The sequence below is a fragment of the Ylistrum balloti genome, unplaced genomic scaffold, assembly GCF_031769215.1.
Source record: "Ylistrum balloti isolate Yb309-2 unplaced genomic scaffold, AGI_CSIRO_Ybal_v1 Utg370920, whole genome shotgun sequence".
In the NCBI taxonomy this organism is placed as follows: domain Eukaryota; kingdom Metazoa; phylum Mollusca; class Bivalvia; order Pectinida; family Pectinidae; genus Ylistrum; species Ylistrum balloti.
This window is the reverse complement of record NW_026782521.1, coordinates 89,252-110,566: the sequence shown is the minus strand read 5'-3', so window position 1 is coordinate 110,566 and position 21,315 is coordinate 89,252. Positions and strand designations below refer to the sequence as shown.

At 33.7% G+C, this 21,315-nt stretch overlaps 1 pseudogene; it reads right to left on the bottom strand.

Annotated features, from left to right (window-relative positions):
* LOC132559475 (uncharacterized protein DDB_G0284459-like) overlaps positions 1–17,645 on the bottom strand; it is an 86,712-nt pseudogene extending 69,067 nt beyond the window's left edge.
* Between the last annotated feature and the right edge of the window lie 3,670 nt (positions 17,646–21,315).

The window sequence follows — 21,315 nt, the reverse complement described above, 5'->3', positions numbered from 1 at the left end:
TTCCCGACCTATACATCTTAACACACCATTATCACAGCTACCCAGTCTCTTGAGTAATATTATAGAGATGGTAATAATGCTGACACATTAACCAGACAAGATAGTAGTGACACTCAGTCTATGGTAAAACTCCAACAAATCCAACAGTGACTTCTACCCCTTTGTAAAAAAGTTACCTGCCTTTTAATTATCAACATACTTTATATAATAATATCCCTTAGAGATCTGTTTTATTTTGATTTGTCTAAAAAAAGAAAAAAAGGAACCAAAACAATTTGCTAATTTCAACTAAAATATTCTAGTACATTTATCTGACGGGTTCATGGGCCTAGACAGATGTTTAATTTAGACAGATGAACACCATCAGAGAAAACTGTGACACTTCCATACACTTAAAACGCATAATTTGCAACTTGTCATGCTATTTAAATGATGAAGTACGTTATTGACTAATTTATACACACACTGCCTCCAGCTTTTTAACACAGAATGGTTGTGTTTCACTTGATTGATTTAATGGACCCATATAAAAAATGTCCATAAATGCTTATTTATATAGATAGTGAAAGTTTGAAAAGTTAAGGTGGAAGGTTCAGATAACAGAAAGGAAAATGTGACATTTAATGAAAAGGTAAACATAACTCGAGAGTATCAGGGCAAAACTTTATCTAGCCTCTACTCAACCAAATACATGACGTCAGCATTTAGGTCAAGGGTCATGTAAGCGTCAAGAAATCAAAACAATGACGCATGTACATGGTATAATATACACTGGGTCAAATATAAACACATATCCATTGTCTTTTGGAAATAGATTCATGGTCTTTATAGTACACAGTGGGATGACTTTTGTAAGTCTCTCAGCACTTCACTCACAGCAGTAGTGCTGACGCATGCATTTTAAATCATGTGTATATTTACATATATATATGTGTGCAAGAAAAATATAATTCATTACATCATTTGATCAATTTTCATGTAAACTACATTCCTGGGAGGTTTTATTTTCCATTTTCCCTTCTAAAACACTTTTTTTTTCATTTTCCCTTCTAAAAACAAAGTATTTTTTTCCTTTTCCCTTCTAAAAACACAGTATTCTATTAAAATAAATCCATCACATGTGTAAATTTTTGTTACTGTGCTAATGAGTTGTAGCTAAATGCCACAAAAACTATTATTAAAATTTACATATAAAATACATAACAGACAACTGCAGACAACATATAACTTTAGATTTACTAGATCAAAGTACTTATTATTCACCTGACTAATGGTTAAATTCAATCCCTGAATGGGGTTTCCTTTGTAGTACTTACATATCACATTTTGTTGAATAACCTTAAGACCAATCATACATGTACAGTAACAAAATAAGCAGGTCCTGTTTTTTGTTACTTAACAATAATTCGTTTTAAGTTGTTTGCTTGTCAACATTACTTTTCTTTTAATCTCTTGCACAGCATTTAACTTGTACACACAGAAAGACATATGTTATAGTTTATTCAATTTTTTCATAAGAGCTGAGTTTCTCACATTCGTAAATATGCTTGATGTCAACTTAAATTTCAGTGGTGTGAATTTAACAAAGTGTAAACACTTTCAAAAAGATAAAGGTGAAAGTCAAAAGTCAAAGTACTACAGCATCAACTTACAGCATATCCATTTGGTGTGATAAAGATTCCTTATATGAAGTATAAATGATTTATTTATTCGAGTTGATATGTCAAATGAACAAGATCTAACAACACTAGCATGACTAGATGTACAGGCCAACAGTTGGCTATGTATAAGCTGATTTATCTCGTCACAGTGTTTGTTTACATGAATACCAACATCACAATCCTAGTAGCCCCGAGCAACCCGTCATAAAACCACGTCACATATTAATCACATCTAAACTACAGAAATCTGATGTTTATCTCAAAATTTGCCAAATTGAAAAGTTAGTAATCTTTACATCGATTTGCCTTGTTTCTGCATATTAGCTTTGTATACTTATCCAGGTGATGAAGGTTTGTGCTAAATCCTATTGAATAGCTGTGTAACATTTACACAAAAATCTAGCATAGCTGCAGTGCCAAGTAAAATCTGTGATAACACAAAACACTGAAGCATAGTTAGTCTTTGTTATGCTGAATCACCCAAACTTGTAAGACACTGTATATCCTTTACAACATTACAAGGGTATCAACATCAATTTGGGGAATCCAGAGAAAAAAGTATTTACATCATAAATGTAGCCTCTAATTATCTTTATGCTTTCTAACAATTTGATTTTCCAAGACTTAGGACAGAAAAACTTGTACAGGATCCTAATATATGTTTTAATTAGATAGGTGATAATTACCATGAACTAAGAGAAATTAAACTCGGTCTCGCCTGCTGCCTAAACATACACGTCATTGTTAACTCTGTAGGAATTGTATCTTTATCATCCATAAAGTATTGATTTCTTTTCAGACAAAAAAAAATCTAAAAAAAAAAATGATACAGATTGAATGCACTAATGTTTCACTCTATTCAATATCAGCTTGACATTAAAAGTGACAATTATAAAAGTTTTGATGTTTAAACATGACATAAATGCCAATTATTTAACTTTTTGAAGCTATATAGGTAATTTGGTTCAATTTTTGGCATCATCAAACAAATACTTTACATTTAATTAATTGATATCCCCTTCAAAAGACAGTTTGAAGAAATCGAGCTAGCTTTAACCTAAAAACAACTTCAAGGTATATTAGCTTTATATTAAAATTCCTGTTGCAGAAAATTTACAAAATCTAGCTCCCAGCTACATACAGTGTAGTTCAATATCAAGTTATTGTATACTCTGTAGACGAAAAATGTCAATTCTGAATAGGTCAATAAATCTCACATAGCCTATAGGGATATATATATATATATATATACAGCTCCGGATCAGGAGTTGAGTATCAGCTCTATCATAGGTCTCAGGTCAGTAACCAGCTTAGGATCTGCTGTTCATTGCTGGAGAGAGAAAAGTTCTGTGAAGATGTCAAATTACTTTTTAGGTCTGCAGTAGATTTTAATAGCTCTCAGAACTTTTTTATGTTGCAGGAAAAATGTGACCAATTAATCCTAGTCAGATTTGAAATGATTGTCATTAATTAATTCTGTTAATCAGAAACACACTAAATAGCAATTTATGGTAAAACGAAAAAAAAAAAAAAATTCAGTAAGATCCTTACTTTTATGAAAGTCATTTAGGAAATTATTCAAACAAATTTAATAACCACAAATAAAGGCCTTCATTTTGTTAGACATGGAACTTGACTTCATTTACAACATAAACTTGGCGTTCAAAAGTCCTATCACATACATGGACACATGGTGATTGATCACACCTATAAAACCCTGAACGGAAAACAATGAATGGAAAGTTCTGTCTATTTATAAGTTTTAAGTCACACAGGAATTTGTGCAAGGTTATCCCCAGCCATTTCACTAGGAAGTCTCTAATGCACAGTTGATTGGTCACAAGGTGACAGTGCTATTGTTAATGCTTAATCCCTATTGGACATCCTTGGCAGGCTTATTGTAAATACCATACTGTTTCCTTGTTACAACTGCTTGTCTTATACACATCAGCATATGTATCAAAGGTCCTTGTAATTTAGTGTGATTCAGAAAAGAAGGGGGATTATGCAATGAGATAGTTGTAGAATAAATAGAATAAATTAAAAGATAAAATGATAAATGAGAACTAGAAATCACCTATTCACAAATTAATTCAAACACACAGAAACTGTCACCTTGACAAGTCTTCAATGGCCTCTAGAGGATATATATAGGATTTTAAATGAGTTTTCATTTCACACGAGATTTTATGAAACAAGTCTAAGAAGCCTTTTTTTGCACCTTTTTCGAGCAAAAAATTTACATGTAAGATAAGCTATATAAAATCATGAAGTAAACGAACACAAATTGACAAATCTTTCTAGTCACATTTAACTCACAACAGTTACATTTTGACAAGTTTAAAGCAAGACTGTGGATGACAAAATCAAACAGATGCAGTCATTTTGTTGCACCATTTTTAATGCATGATGTAACATCTTAGTTCTTATTATAATATTAAAATCGCTTTCTGACTGACACAGCCAATGAAAAACGTTTCAGGGTATATTACACTAGTGACATAAACCTATCGATCTGACATAGGCAAATTCACTGGATAACAGGCTGTTAATGTGATTACGTTTGAATATTATTATTTACTGGTAAATTGAAACAGTTTTCATGACATTATGAATTATGTTTTTTAAGTCATAACAATTAGTTTTAATTCAATATCATTTAACCATTACACTTTTATAAAAAAAAATATATCCTTCATCAATGTTGAATATCTATTCACAATCAGTACTATTTCTCTCATGCTTAGGTGTATCAGTTAGATAGAAGAGTATGAATACTCCTTATTAGACAAATGTGGAGCAGTTGACCTTGTGTCAATTATACCTGCCCTTATCAGTATTATGATTTATCTTTGTATCTCAAGTTATACCAGTGTGTCAAGGCGAGATAAAAGCAGCTCCTGATACAGGTTACTAAATACCTGCCCTGTTAATGTCAGTCACACTCCAAAAACATCAGAAATATTTACAAAAAAAAACCTTGTTTAAACATTCCCTTTACAAATATTCTGATGTACTTTTTTTCTTGTCTGATCCTGCAAGTAATCATCACTGGCTTAAAATGGGGATATGAAACAATTGCCTGAAGCAATGTCACAGTTAATTCCAACATTATGTCTGCAGATAAATGCTTACATAAAGCTACCTTTGGTTGAACATTTCAAATAAATATTGATAACGGTTTTCGTTTCCAATACCCATATCACAAATAGACTCACAACAATGACATTTAAATAGCTGAAATGATGTTAACTCCATTTTAATAATGAAACAGGTTAGCTGCATTTGAAGTTTCCTCTTAAGATCTCATTTTATATCATAAAATAGCTGTTATTTTTTTCTTTCTCTGAACAAAATTTCTGATGTATTCTATATCACATCAGCTGCACATTTATATTTTTACCTGTAGGTACAAGATGCAGTGAAAATGACAAATACCTGGCATGTGACATGGCAAGTCTCGATTTTATAAAGATTTCCTGTCTTCCCTCCATTTATTTCTCACCTTTGATATGAGCTTCGATCAATAAATCTGAACTTTTTGTATAAATTCAGGTAATTTATGGCATAGGAAAGATTTAGAAACCCATTTTAAAAGTTAGTATAGGGAGTTGTGCTGGATTCACTATTTGATTTGTAATTATTAAAATACATTTGAGACATTTGTCCCTCATGAACAATTCTGAAGGTTGACAGGTTTACTGAAGTTGTCATGGGGCCTGTTCGTTACAATTAACAACAAACCAGTTTATCAACACTTTAAATGTAACATTTCAAGCAAAAATTAAGACAGATCTGAAAATATCAATACAAGCTTCAAAAGTCAAAGCTCGTTGGAGAGCAGAATATGATCAGTACATCCACCCATATTTCAAAAACAAATAGGGTAACCCTGTTCAATCCAATAAAATAAAAATGTCTGTTTTTCCCTCTTCTTGTTTGGGAAAGGGCTTTTTGATCTCATTTTTTGGAAAAATATTTATCTGCAGGGAAGGGCATTTAAGTAGTAGACTACATATTTTGGGAATTCTGCCATATTAATTAAATAGTGAATTTCATAGGGAATGGGGCTATATTTGGCCTCCACAGAGCCTGGAGAAAAAACCCTCCATACACAGGATAAGTCATATATATGTCATTACTGCCACACAGATCAGGTACAGAATGCAGAATACTTCACACCAGCACACTACAACCTGGTGCTTATGTAACAGGTGGTGGATAGAAAAATATCCCAGCTTTTCTCTGGAATGAGGATCGTAAAGAAGTAAAAACTGACAGATAATAATAGGTATAGCTTTTTATGGTGTTTCATAAATAAATATCTAAATTTCCCATCATGATAACCTTACTTTTGGATTTCACTGTCAGTCACCACATGAAGATGAAGACATTTCATGTCCTCTTTAGGCGGATTTCTACCTATCACTTTATCACTGAATTTGTATCATTTTTTTCTTGTGTTTTCCTTACTTCACCAACTTTTTCAATAAACTGAACTAATTCTAACCTCAAACTTAGTCGATGGTTTTAGCATTCACCTTGACATAACAAAGGTAAAGTTGAAAGTCAAACTTGTCCTATGATTTGATTGGCTGATTCATAAAGAAGAAGATTTAGTGTATTCATATATACATCACAAGAATTCAGGGATTAGAGAAAACACAATCAATCAGCTTAAGGATATCAGAGATCATAAATGAATGTTTCAACAAATAAACCCCCTTTGTTACTAAATCAATAGTTTACCACATATCCATTTTGTATCTCTCCAGGAACATGGACTCCTGGACTTTTATTTGATATCTACTTTCACAACCTTGTAGTGGATTGTCAACAGATGTTTTGAAATTTTCTACTAATTCAATTACTTTAAACATTTTCTTCTTCAGATTTTTCATATAAGAACATCTGCAAGACACAGTAGGCCTGCTCTCACGAATATATCACAGTTTGGTTAATTTCTATAAGAAGTTCAGGTAATCTTTACCATGGAACCCTGAAGCATTTAAACAATGAATGTATTCACATATTTCACATTTCAAAATTTTACTTAAATCTCCAAAGAAAAATTGCTGGAGCAAAGATAATTAATCAGTCAATAGTAATTGTGACCTTGACTTTAAAACCTTTTCACACTAAAGTATTCTTATCGTAAAATTTTCATGTATTTTTTTTCTTATCACAATCGCCAAAGACATTAGAAATCAAGTCACAGAGGATGACATCTAAATCACCTTCCCAATGAAGAGGTGATTAAGAAACATTCGATGCTTAAACCTTTAATACAGCTAGGACATACACCATCACAACTATAGCTGGGCGATCACTTCTTCACTTTACATAACTGACAATCTTCAGGTACTATATTTGGAGGTAAACTGACCTTTGAGATTGAGTTCATGGCTTATCTTGTATCAAAGAGAGTATAAATAGCATCAGTGATAGACAGCGAAGTGTAAACAGAAACAATGGAGTTATATTTACTACACAGAAGTACTATTGTACACACAATGGTTGCACATGATAGTGCTGGTAACTTAGTAGAGACTCACCTGTAAGATGTCAGCAACATCATGAGGATCGTGTCCCTGATGCTAAAAATAAATAAAATAGTATTCAATAATACTTGTAAAGGCTTGTTCAAAGAGGTCAAGATCTGATCACCACATTAAGAGACAGCGAATAAAACTGTCTGTGCCAAGGAATGTTAAAATTAAGAGTTTGATTGAAGTCATTATTTCTGCTTTACTTATAACTATGATACCTACAGAAGTGTATGTGTCATCTAGACAGAAAAGTTTAATATGTCAAAAGCAGAGCTAACTCCTACTGTTAAAAGCAGAGCTAATTCCTAAAAAGTACTTCAAAACAGAAGCTGAAAGTTGACTTACCAACAACAATAAGAATACAGACATTCAAATTTAACTCTTATTTGTCACCAAACTTCAGACTGTTGTCATTTTAAAGAGTATTAACATACAGTCACTCATCAAGTGACTGAAGTTCAAGTAACCTTGAAGTTGTACATTTTTTTCAAAGACATCCTGGAATCAAACACAAAATTAGACCTCTTGGTACAAAGGTATTTAACTTCAGACAGAAAAGTATCAACACATTTCTTCGCAAACCCTACCACTCACCTCAATTTTGAGTATTAAAGGTTTTCTCTTGTTGGAATTAACAGGTCTGGGAAAGGAATCTTCTCCGTTCTGATTGTTTGGTTTTGATGAAGTGCTTTCTTCTTCTGACTTTACCTTAATCTTCTTGTCCTCAGGGATGGAAATGCTACCTGCCTTTTGTGGTGGTGGTTTGCTTGGGGGCTTGGTTTGCTTACGTACAGGACTATCATTGCGTACATTAGATGAAGATGAGGCTGTTGATGGGTGAGTTCGCTGGTTTTGACGGTCATGGTTGGATGGGTCGGCTGTCATGTTGGCACTACTTTTGGAATTGGGAGGTTTGTTTGGGGAGACAGGTCGATTGGAGCTGCTTTCGCCACTCCATCGCCGAGGCGCTACTTGTCCATCTCTCAAAGTCTTGTCTTTGGAAGCACTGTTGCCAGATTTCTGTGGTGATGGTTTTGATTTGTCACTCAGAGACCTTTCTGTGTCACCAGAAGAAACAGCAGAAGTGGTAGGATTTTTAGCACTAGAGGGGACCTTTTGACGAGACTTGCCATTAGGTTGTGTCAGGAAGGGTCGCTTCTTTTCTGTCTGAGGTGTTTGAGAATAGGAAGAGCTATGAATACCTAGAGCACTGTTGAAGAACTGTTTGGCATCATCGTGGTCCCCTAACGCATTTGCCACGACTGAATCTTTTTGTATGACCTGTGAGAAACAAATTGAATCCATCATCAACCAGCAGGCAGATATATATGTCAAGTCTCGTTTTCCATTCTCCTAACATTAATGTAACAGTCAATTACTTACTGTTGCATCCACTTTCTTTTTCCATCTGCCTTAAGATTATGTACAAGTGTAATGAAAGTTATATAATTGTGTTAATCTGCAGCAATGCTACAGCAGAACATGGAATCTGAATTTGATTTCAACTTTATCTATGGTCTTTGAACCATTGTGTTAAAAAAAATAAATCATACCTCCACATAATATTATGATGAAACTCCAGTTTGAACACAACTTACCTTGCGAGGCTGTTGTGGAAAGAGGTTTGAGCATTCCCTGTATGTTTCATTGGGTTTGGCAGCGAGTTTTGAGGAGCGTGCTTGAGCTTCTCTGTGTCTCTGAGCCTGTTCCTTTGCCTCCTTCATTCTAACATAGTCTGCATGACTGCAAATAAAAAACATCAAAGCTTTCAATATGCAAGATCCAACAAAGTAAGACTTATTGAAGGTTAATTCCATAGAAATGCATCTGTCATGGCCAAAGAAGTGTTATATTATATACTGTATACATGGTCAAAGCATTTTAGTAATTTTTTGTCCAAATCATAAAAGCAGAATATGTGAATGAAAATTTGTTTTCTCAAATTAAATTCCTTTGCCCAGAGCTTGAGATATCAATGCATAACACTGTATGTCCAATCCCTTTACCAATACTGAAGCAATAATGTTTCAAAGATTTGTCCTTTTAATCCACTTTTACATCTACTACCATGTTATTACAACTGATAGTCAAATCACATTTAAACATAAGATTCACAAAGGAATATTTTTTTCTTTGGAAACAGAATTTCTCTGTTTTAAAACTAATCTTATTCATCTTTGTACTTTTATAAATCAAAAAATTGTTTTACTAGCAGTTATTATGTTGATAATTAAACAATAGGATTCATTTATAAAAGAAAGGTGTGGTTTATAAAATAAATTCTGTTCACGAATTCCCATAGGTTGACATTCGTATGTCTAGATAAGATTGTTAGGAAGGCTTATTCTTCATAATATAATTATACAACACTTACATAGGTAAAAGTACATGTCTGGTAAGGTGGTAGATCCTGTAAACTTAACTGAGGTGTATGTATTTACACAGCCTATCATGTAATAAACTTTGGTTAAAGTTGGGAAATTGGCTAAAAACCATCAGTGATTATTGGTTGAAATCATACAGGATTTTTTTTATGTAGTTAATTGATTACATAATCGACTGACTGTTTGTTCAATATTTAAAGAAAGTGAATGCATTCATTATTGAAGTAATATTTTCATCATTTGCAACTATAAACTAAAATTCTTAACTTACCTAAAATTTGTGTAAGAATGATAACTATTTGCAATTGACATCTTTATCATTGAAAGTATGAATTTATGAATTTTGTTTATGTTATCACAAGAAATTATTAAGGTACTGATAATTGAATATGAAAAATTACAATTGATCATAACATCAAATGAAATTACATGATAAAATGATGAATTACATCTGATTATTGTCCCATCAGTACTGTAAGTAGTATCTGCAAAGTCATCCTATATCCTTCCAATATCGAAGAATAGGAAATGGAGCTCAAAAATGATAATCCCATCAATTCAAGCTGAACCCAGTTGAACCCAATAAATTCTTATGTAGCCATACATTATTTTATTCTTCTAAGCATTACTTTCAAGCTGATCACACCAACAGAACAAGTGTCACTTAATCATCTTCTTTAAATGTAAATAAACTTACATATAAATTTGTATAGTTATGTAATTGTTTAATGTGTTAATCGACATAACAAGTTTGTAAATCTAAGGAATTAACTGCTATGTAATTCACAAATTACACCTAAAAATTTTAAATAAGTGGAATCTCTTTAATTATAAATCCAACATGTAGTATTTCATTGAAAATTGAGCTTTCCAGTCCAAACATGTACACATGCCAGTGTTGACATGAACTGTCCTAAACATGGAGCAGGTCACCAGTGACTGATCTTCGCTAGTCTATCGACAATAGTTATATGTATAATCAGTAATAGGTAGAAACATGAATATTAATCAACAAGATGTGTTCGGAGCGACAGGAATGCCCCTGTTGGTAACCAAAGACAAGTTAGGAATTTTCAGTGGATTGGTGCGCTGAAAAAGAATTTAGCCCAGCCAGCAGGTATTTGAAGTTCCCACTGGAGTAAGGGAAGGCCTTCCAATTTTGGTCTTTCATTCAAAAAAGAATTTCATGGAACGTTAAAAAAAAAAAAACATTGAACATTAACCAAATAAAACCTTGACATGAATGTTAACATTACACAATTACACTCGAGTTCTATAAGATTTAATGAATAGAAACAGAATTATGATGGAATGACAACCAAAGGTATTAAAACAGTGATATGCACGACATAGTAAATAATGTCTGTGTACATTGCGTAGCCAGACTGACACTGATCATGATCCACAATCAGCAACACATCTGCTTTCACTGGAATGGTCCTGTGGTGGATTGCATTTAATACACAACACGTCTCTCTCTCTCTCTTTTTTTTTACATCAACATCATAAGAATTTCATAGTATTTCATTCTAAGTTTAGAATTTTAATATTGAAAACACACTTGGCCTAACCCCTTACAAAACTGATGAAACTGAAGAACCATTGACAGCAGACTGCTGGTAGAGCAGTAAGGAATTACTCAGCACCTTGATTCTAATAAAAGAATTTTTTTTTTGAAAAAGAAATTTCATCCCCTTCTTACAGATATCTTACATAATGATTTTAAAGAAAAATCAGTTCCAACATTCTTGGTCTTGAATATTTCTCTGATACACTAAGACAATCAATCTGAGCTCAATGCAATTAATACCACATTAACACAACTCATCAGGATAACCTCACTTCAATAACCAAATGTTATAGTAACTATACATTACAGGGGTTAGCCCAAGTATGTGTGGGATGCGACACCCAATTAACTACAAGCCAGCCACTACAGCAGTCAACAGTATTCATAGCTGTAGGATCACACCGAGACAGACAGATCTGTGAATGAGCTCCCTTGTGTAAAATGTTACATAAATACAACACAGTACACTGACACCAGCTTAGGTAGAAATTCCATAAAATTATCCTATCTGCTGTATGGAATATGTAGTATTGGTTTCCAGTGCACTGACCTCAATGTCAAGAACTGTTTATTGTTGGTAACCATTAACATGGGATCCGTCCATCAAATGAAACCGATGTGTTTTCATATGTAAGTGTCAAATGCAGAACTAATTAAGAAGGACTCCACACCATTCTTGACAAATTTCATACTGAAATTACTAAAAGGATTTTAAATCCTTGTCATTTTTTTTTTACAGATGAAATTTACACAACACACCTTGCAGGTTTTCGGACCATTTCTCCCCCCCCCCCCCCCCATGTTACAGTATACCATATCAGATACCAGATCGGTGGCAAGTGAACTTCATTCAAAATGCTGCAAAACAAAATTCATAACTGACCTCATACTCAAAAATTCCAGATTTTCTGTCCACAGTGTAAAATTGCCACATCAGGGTCTTTAAAAAGTTCAACAGAGGTGTACAAATTGAAGCATGTAAAAACGAGGTCAGGTAAGAAACAGACTTCATATCGTTCCAAATATGATCATTTTGTACCTTTCTTATAATGCACAGACGGCCGCAATATTCCAGGTATCTTTTAAGCATATAACCAAGGTTGAATTCTGTATGGTTAATCCATAATGCTTGACAGAAGAAAGCGAGTTTGAAAAGTGAAATATTAAAGTTTGTTCAGTCTGGAAAGTCATGTTGAGCATTCTGGATTAAGCATACACAATTCAATTTTGATCATGGACTAAACAGATACCTTAAATATTGCTGCAGTCTGCGTGCTATAAGAAAAGTAAAAAATGATCATACATGGAACAATACAAAATCTGTTTCTTAGCTTGCCTCGTTTTTTTTTTACACGATTCCATTTGTACACCCCTGTGTATACATTTTGGAGACCCAGATGTGGCAATTGGATACTGCGCTATAATATGCCTTTTATTTTTTCTTTCCACTTTTGGTTTAATTTCTGTCAATGATCACCTTAAGCAAATGAATTATTTTAATCACCTTCCATTATCCAATATAATCATCAGCATATTCATTTCAACAAACCAAAAACACATTTTTACTACACTTGAAATTTGACTAGATATAAATCAACCTTCTGGCTTCCCACACATTAACACACTAGAGATGTATCCACCATCTCTCTATTTAACCTTGTTCACCATAGAGTATTTGAAAATGTGTGGACACTATCAATATATTGCCCATCCCATATACATTGTATGTTTTACCACAAATGCATGTAACAAATCAAATCAAAATCAAACTTTTAATATTTTGAACAGAAATGAGCAAAATCAACCATCGGAATTTTAAATAAGAAATATTTGTCTATATATGTCATTTCAAATGATGTTACTTGCTTCCAGCAGCTTTATCAAAAATTCACTATGTGATAGTAGCTATAGGGATACCATACAACGCCCACCATCTGATCCACGTAGCAGCAATAACCATCTTGTCGTTAATTATTCATTAGATGATTTTGTACCCATTTCTATTGATTTCTTTTACAAGCTGTCAACAATTATCAATGAAAGATTCAAAGATCTCTAATTTCTAACTACACAGTGCATTAAAATTTCGAAACAATACTCAATTTATTTCATCTCATCTCTGAGTAAAATACCACAAAAAAGACAACTTGATAACATCTACCAACCATTTTGATAATGTTGGATTGAAAATAAGGATGTCACAGGTACCCTAGTTATTCTGTTGTGGGTTGACACAACTTGGGTTGGAAAAGGTGTATCGGAAGCCCTAAAGATGTGCTTACTATTATAGTACTGACTGAATTCATATGAAAGATGAAAAATTGTTGAAATGGCAGATTTAACATTTCATACTTGCAAATGCTACTGTGTATAATTCTGTGTCCACAACGCCCTGTAATTGTTGCAGTGACATAAGAAGTTTGATACATTCTCACATCCATAATGCCACAGCCTTCACCGTAAGTGTCACACCCAAATGAGTGTAAGAGGCATTGCAAATGTATTGAGGAAATTACCATAAACAGCAACATGTGTGCATCATTTCCATCTTGAACTTACCATCATGGTAGACGATATAATGCTTGAAAGTCATTATTGAGGTACAACAGTATTGGTTTCAATTTCTTCCATTGTGTAAATAGCTATATTATGAATATATAATGAATAGCTAAAAAATATAAAAAATACTAGAGTGATACCAGTAAGTGGGCAAGTTGAGTATATTAATCACTTTGGTCATCTTTCAGTGTTGATAGAGATCAAGTCCCCTACCTGTACCCAGTATAACGTACAAATACAGTGCCGATTATTCGAATAAGACTCATAATAAGGTACAATCAATTACACCAAGAACAAAACAGTAAGTGTACACTGGCTACTGATTTTCAAAAACAGAAATGTTCTATTGTGGGCATGCCTGTTGTAATTTTATAAATATTCAAAGATTTTTATAGAAGTCATGGCTTAATAAATAACTCTCTCCTATTAAGCAAGCGATGCATTTTACTAAACATAAGACATTCATTATTCTGCCATAAATCTAGTTTGACATCCCATGTTCTGGTTACAATAACATGGTGCCAAAAATAGGTTGATCTGCACACCAATGTTGTATTTACAGTTCTGTTGTGATTTGTTTGTGATATATGATATTTTCATTCAGATCAATAAACTTAAAGAGGAACTAGTTGAGGGTATGTCAGCTCAAAATTAGAAAATAACATTATTTTGTTCCTGAATAAACTGCTTGGGTAGCATGACTTAATGTACATGTGTTTGTCTGATGATCATCTTAGCTTTTCACACAATAAAATAGTACTATTGCTGTTTTTGGTATACTGGACACAGAAATAATGGTTACCAGTTGCATCGGACAGATGATTCCTTAATTCAGAATAGTAAATTAAATTGACAGAAAAACTTGTGCAGAAAAACTTCAATGTAATTTAGATACATAGGACAGGAAGTTGGATAATTCAGGTGTTCGTTCAGACACAATTGACTGCGTATAATAATGTACATATAAATAATTATCTTCATTACCATCCCAATAATCCAATACAATGAACAATTACTCAAATATCTGTTATTTGTTGCAGCTTTAGTCTATTTGCTACTTTGACTAATACATTGACAAATTGTAGTGAAAACGGCAAAAGATCAGCCATATCAAATCTGATGCCAAATTAAAGCATGAATAAACAGCATAGTATACATTAACAATCATAAGATAATTACACAATTTCAGAAAATGAGACTTCTCTGAAATTAATAAGATAATTACACACTAAAATGACACTTCCCTGAAATACAGCATAATTGTTGCTAACTACCAGCATGAAATAAAATGTAGAAAAAGCATGAGTCCTGTTATTATTAGGACTTAATTATATATATAAATATAATCTGTGCATATATATATATATCTCATTTGAAATATCCTTCCAAATGCTATATATGTATATCTGTGGTGTTGATAACAGAAGCATATGGCAGAAATAAGTCACTTTACTGTCCAGTTATGCTTCATATTAGTTTATTCTTCACAATTCATTTCCATTTGATACAGAATGTACGTAATTTATGACACTTATCAGTTTTTTCCCCTCTGTTTTAGATAATAATGTTTAGACTCATTCTATAAATCACATATTAAATGGAAATGTGGAAAGTCCAACATGTATTACTTGGAAAAAGATAACCACATGACAACAAGTCTTTTGTAATGTTATTGGAAAAATTACTGTATTTCTAAACACTTTCAGGATTAGTCATTCTTCATCTAGGTGTACAGCGATATTTATTTCTCATCTTGTGAGACCTGATAAGAAGTAAAGTTCAATTCAGGCTCGATACAGTGATCTGTCGTTTCCATGTAAATGCAATAAAATGTAACATGTTACAAGGAAATAGCAAATAACCCACCATTTTCTTTCGACAACTTGTTTTGGAACTCTTCAATGGTTACCATTATATGCTTCTGAAGGACACTTGGATATCACTTGTCTCGTTCAACTAGACTCTTTTTGTCTACACAAATATGACATGATCATACGTCTGATTAAGCAAGGTCAGTAAAACATGCACTGGGGGGGGGCACTCTTCCGTGTGCTACACGCTCAATGCTGCTTAACTTTGGTACATAGACAACTGTCAAAAGTGCACAGCCACAAGAAATAGCTACTAGTCTATGCAGCTGAAATGCCCATATCTATGATACTCTCTTAGCTTATGGGCTTCATCCCTCGTGGGTTCAACCTAGCATCCTCAGAAAGCACAAATGTCCCTCTTGCTCTTATAATGGTTTGCCTCGGAACTAGACCATCTAGTCTCGAGCAAGTCTTCAGTAACAATGTGCATCCTATGCCATCCATGGCACTCTTTAGGATACCAGGCCAGTTCAATGCCATCAAATGTTACATGTTCTGGAGGTACAATGGACTGGTCACTGATCCAAGGGCTGACCATGCTTGACTTGGGCACATAAACACCACCCTCAACTGCAAAGCCGCAAAAGCTAGCTATGGGCCTATGAAGCTGAAATGCCCATGTCCATGAACCATCCCACAAGGTTATTGGACAAGAGTAAAGAGGGAAGTAAAGTGTCCTGTGCCTGCTAAAATCTGCACCACAAAGAAGTAAGATTTGCTCAAGTTCATGTAAAAATAATCTGAATTTATGTTGCAAAAAACCAAGGACTACAGTCTTTATCACAGCATAAGGTATATCTGCGTGTACCAACAAGTAGTTTATTCTGAAGGTGCGAATGACAGTCCATGTTAGGTTGTCAATAGATTGGAACTCTGCAATAACAATGTCTATTTGTACCTCCTGGGATAATGATTACCTGAACATCAGCAACCAAAGCTACAAAATGCAGAAAATATGCAACAAAGATGTATTGAATAATGATATCATACAGTTACATTAAATGGAAATGATTTTTGTATATCTTTTGTGCTACTTACTTAAGTGAAAAATTATCTGGAAAATGATGTGAAAATTCATCTGATTTCATCCTTGTTTGAACTGATCATGACCAGAAACTTTACTCAAAGAAGATGGCAGCACTGTAGTAAACATATCTTATATTGCAATCAACAGCATATTGAGAACTAGCTCCATTTCGAAGCATGGTTGGAATAGAGAGGCCAGGAATAATGTTTCAAACCCACACCTAACTAAGTCTACTACATAATTAACAATATTAAGATGTCAATCTCTTACTATTTCCACTTGTAGCACTCTAACTTACATCAGTAGTAGTCTTAATCATTCTGAGGTTCTATTTATCATTTCATATCGGTCTGGCATCAATGAATGTCAAAACTCGGACCCTATAAAAAGTGAAGCATGCATTTGACGATTTCCTTCCACAATAATTGTTTAAATGCCAGTTTGGATGCAGATTGCTTATTTCTCACTTTTTGGGAGCCAGCTTTTTTACTTCTTAAGATGCCAACCAATATAACAGATCTAAGTTGTAAGACATGACCATCAAAGTTCTGCACTCTTATTATGGACCCTCTCAGCCCAAATTTGGAAACGTTCCCTACGCTCCCTTTTACTACAGACTCAGCCCAAATTTGGAAACATTCACCATGTCACTGATGACGGAATAGGGGATAGCTAAATAGATCTAAGTGACGTTGAAGGGATCTCCACCTGGGGAAATTCCACTCGTCCCAACACATTCGAGTTACTACTTATGATACACAAGTCAAATACAGAACGAAGTATTAAAACAATGTCGAATTATCGGGAAGTTTAAGTTTCATACTGATTAAAAACAACATGAACCATGTCCCCAAACATGTGACGTTGTTCATATAGTGCATGGGTCCATGTATTCATTGGAATATGGGGTCACGATTGGTGTTTTGGAACGAGGCCATTTCACGTTTTCAGGGTTCGAAAAACATATTTACAGCAATCATACTAACCTGGTGGACACCGCTGGACACTGTCTACTGCTAGACATGTTTCAATCTGTTGGTTTCCAAATTTTCTTCGTAATAAGTCCACACACGTGTGTCTACCAAGTTCTACTATTTTTGGGAAACCGTCTGTCCCAGATTGTTACAATTCTCCTACATCTTTACTTCACTTCACTGCTCAGCTACGTAAAAAAATGGTAACTTTAAGCACTATCAGACAATGTAGTCGTGATCGAATTCTGGAAAATCCGAATACATCTTGTTCTGAAACAGAATTCGTATTTTCCATGAATTTCTGTCTACAATTCACAACTGTTCAGCACTTTTCCTCCATTATTTCACCTTATTTACAGATGGTTCATTCGTTATTCATCCGCGCTGTCACCGACTTTCTATCTATTTCCGTTTTGGCAACATATGCGACTCGGCTAAAGAACGACAACATATTATGTATGTATGACTATTTAGTTAGTGAATGTGGTATATAATGTCGGTAAGAAATACTAACAATAAAGGTTATTCATTATAAAAGAAAAAAAAAATTTTTCAAACTCGGATGAAGTGCAAGACATGAGTAAAAAGGCCAAAACGGTAGGTAAGGTCACGTGCTCACTTGGTTTCATTAGGGCGGGATTTATGAAATAGCTTTGTTTCAGTGTTTTAATATGTAATTTCACAACGTTTAATTAAACATCTAATAATCTAGTACATAAATGAAAGAAATGTCTACCATACCTTACTCTATGTTTAGATCTTGATAAAGCCGGGGACCGTTTTGAAATAGTGTAGGCGAAACCTTCAACAAATTTTCTGCTAAATTATACGAGAGACAATGCAAATACCCTAGTGGCCACATTTGATTACTTCTCTTACTTGATCAAAAATTACTTAAGATTGTTTTCAAAGCAAATGTTGGCTCCTCCGTCTTGTTCAGTGTGACGGAGCTCGGAGGTGAATAACATTTTGGGTGAGGCCTAGGCTACTGGTTGCATTTATTTATTTATTTATTTATTTATTTATTTATTTATTTATTTATTTATTTATTTATTTATTTATTTATTTTTATCTGAAATGATTGAGTACACAAGTGACATCATAAACCCTGTCTTAGATTATTTTATCAGTCATAATGCGAACCCCCGAGAGACATAAGTTGAAACTGACACAAATCTTTCACAACAGATACATAATCTTATGACAAGTTATACTGCGTCTCTGGTCAAAGGATGTACACGGTGCGATTTCTTGGGCTCAAATTTTGTTTGATTTTCGTCCGACAAATTACAGTGCAATATTGAGTAATCAATGACAAATCAAGTTGTCACACATTTTAAACATTTTTAACGTCACGCTTCCTTTCTTACTGATCAGTTCCAAAAATAAATATACAAATATCGGTATTTTGAATCGGTCAGTAGCTTTCCACGTCTGACTTATTATTCAACTCTAGACCTGAATTTAGACTCGATCAGCACGAAACAATAGACACTCGGTAAAAAATATTAGATGGTAATTGTTGGTTAACTTTGACAGGTTAGATTAGTGGTACATATTTAACGGGAGGTAACTCGTATTACAAAATAGAAAAAATGCTGGTGTCGACCTAATATATAAACATATTTTCCATGGTTTTACCACCATAAGATAATTCAATACAATACAGCAGAAACCGATATTTATGTGATGTTCTATCGCATTTTAGCGTCATTATATTACCGCCTGAGTGCTTAAAAATGACCGATTTCTCAGTATCTGTCATACTTTATAAGTGAGGTTTTACTGCATTTATAATAAATCCACTACTTTTCAGCCCCATAATTAGGTTACTACCACAACATACAGGAAAATTAAACATACAAAACATCGTCGTCATTAATTTCAGTCATATCGTGTTCAGGTGTCAGGTAACGCAATTGATGTGGCAGGGGTTTTATTTATTTATCTAATTATTTATTTTTGCGCGAATCTTGATACTCAAAGTCGTCCTGCAGTGAGAACCGTGTAAACAAGGAAGGTCGACACATTGTGTTATAAAATACCTAACATCGCGGTCAACGTCACCTGAACTCACATACCTGTTAATTGTACACAAAAAGCTAACTGCAAATTGTAGCTTAAAGGTTAACGCTGCCTGTGTCGGCTAATGACTTACCTGTATTTACATGTATAGTGGTACTTACTACAGTGGAAGATTTACAGTAGGTAACTTATCACTTTTAAAGTTTTTAAAAGCCATATTTAAGCATCCGTGCATAGTCACTGCATACACGACTGTCCACGGGGGTTCTTGTTTTTCAATTAACCAAACTCTCAAGTTTTAATTTTGCATTTGTCTGGAGAACATTTGTAAATTTGCGTTCTTATTCTATCATTATTCATATTTATTACTTTTACAACCTGAGGATATTTGTATCTCTAAAACCACACACAACTGTGTTGCCTGTGATAAAAATTGATTGGCGTGGTATGTATAATGTATGAAATGGTCTCGGGCCTATCAGAACTAGGCACGTACATATGTAGATGTATATTTGGTTATTTATTTAGGTCTCTGACACCATAAACTTTAATCTTATTTAAATTGTGAAACAATTAAACTCTATCAACATACATTTATCCCTCGTGTTGGCACAGAGAACAGAATTCGGAGCACCCGAAATGAAATTGAAAGGGTACACGTGCGTTACCACCAGCAATACGTCAGCAGATCATCCGTTATGTAATATAGAGTTAAACTATATTATTATATTTGTATTTTGTTGTGAAAATGGGACTTGAATGTAGTGTCATAACGGACAGATAGACGAACGGAGGACGGATGGACTGACTTGCTGGTAAAATGTGTTGACAAAGATTTCCTGCGTCGCTGTGAATTTCGAATGGTTTGCTGAAACATTTAATTATTGGTGATAGTTTAACAAATACCCTGTCTAGACATGCTGTAGAATACAAATAATGATGTTTGATTCGCTGTTATATCGTTTTATTGGAGTAATGTGAATTTCCGGGTATCTCAGAGGATACTAAGGTTTGTAATATCGGCGAACTACACAAGAGTTTCAAACGACACCTGCATTTATATTCCTTGTTAAAAATTCTTTGAGCGCAAGGGAGCAGAAACTATATATATTACATATTACAAATATGACAAATACATACCAATCAAAGAAAAAGCAGAATTTCTGACATTAAATAATGTTTTACTCCTAGGTTTGGTTTAAATTAGGTAGTTACTGAATTTCCTCAATTGTCTTTTTCGTGTGTTTTTTTCCTTCAGCAATCTTTTCTATTTGGTTTCCGCGCAGAGAGATGTTGGCATAGATACATGGCTTAATATCTAGCAGACTCACAAAAATGAACGAATATAAATGGCTGAATATTCCAAACTAATGAAACGTTAAAAATTCAATAAAAAAAAAGAAATTACTAAAAACTTTAGTAAAAAAAAAAAAAACCAAAAACGCGTACGTAAACAATATGCAATATTTGTGTAAAGAAAGTGATAAGATGTATTTCCGGTTGTAACTTTCAGTCACGTTGGCCTATGACACGAATCACCAATCTCACAGTTTTATTGGATGTAGTGTAAGAACTTGATTTCATCGGTGGAGATATGGTGATTTACCTAAATATCCTAAGTACAGCAATGTGGATATTCCTAAATCAAGTTATGTGTATATGTTCAATGGAGTAATAACGACTGTTCGGACTAGT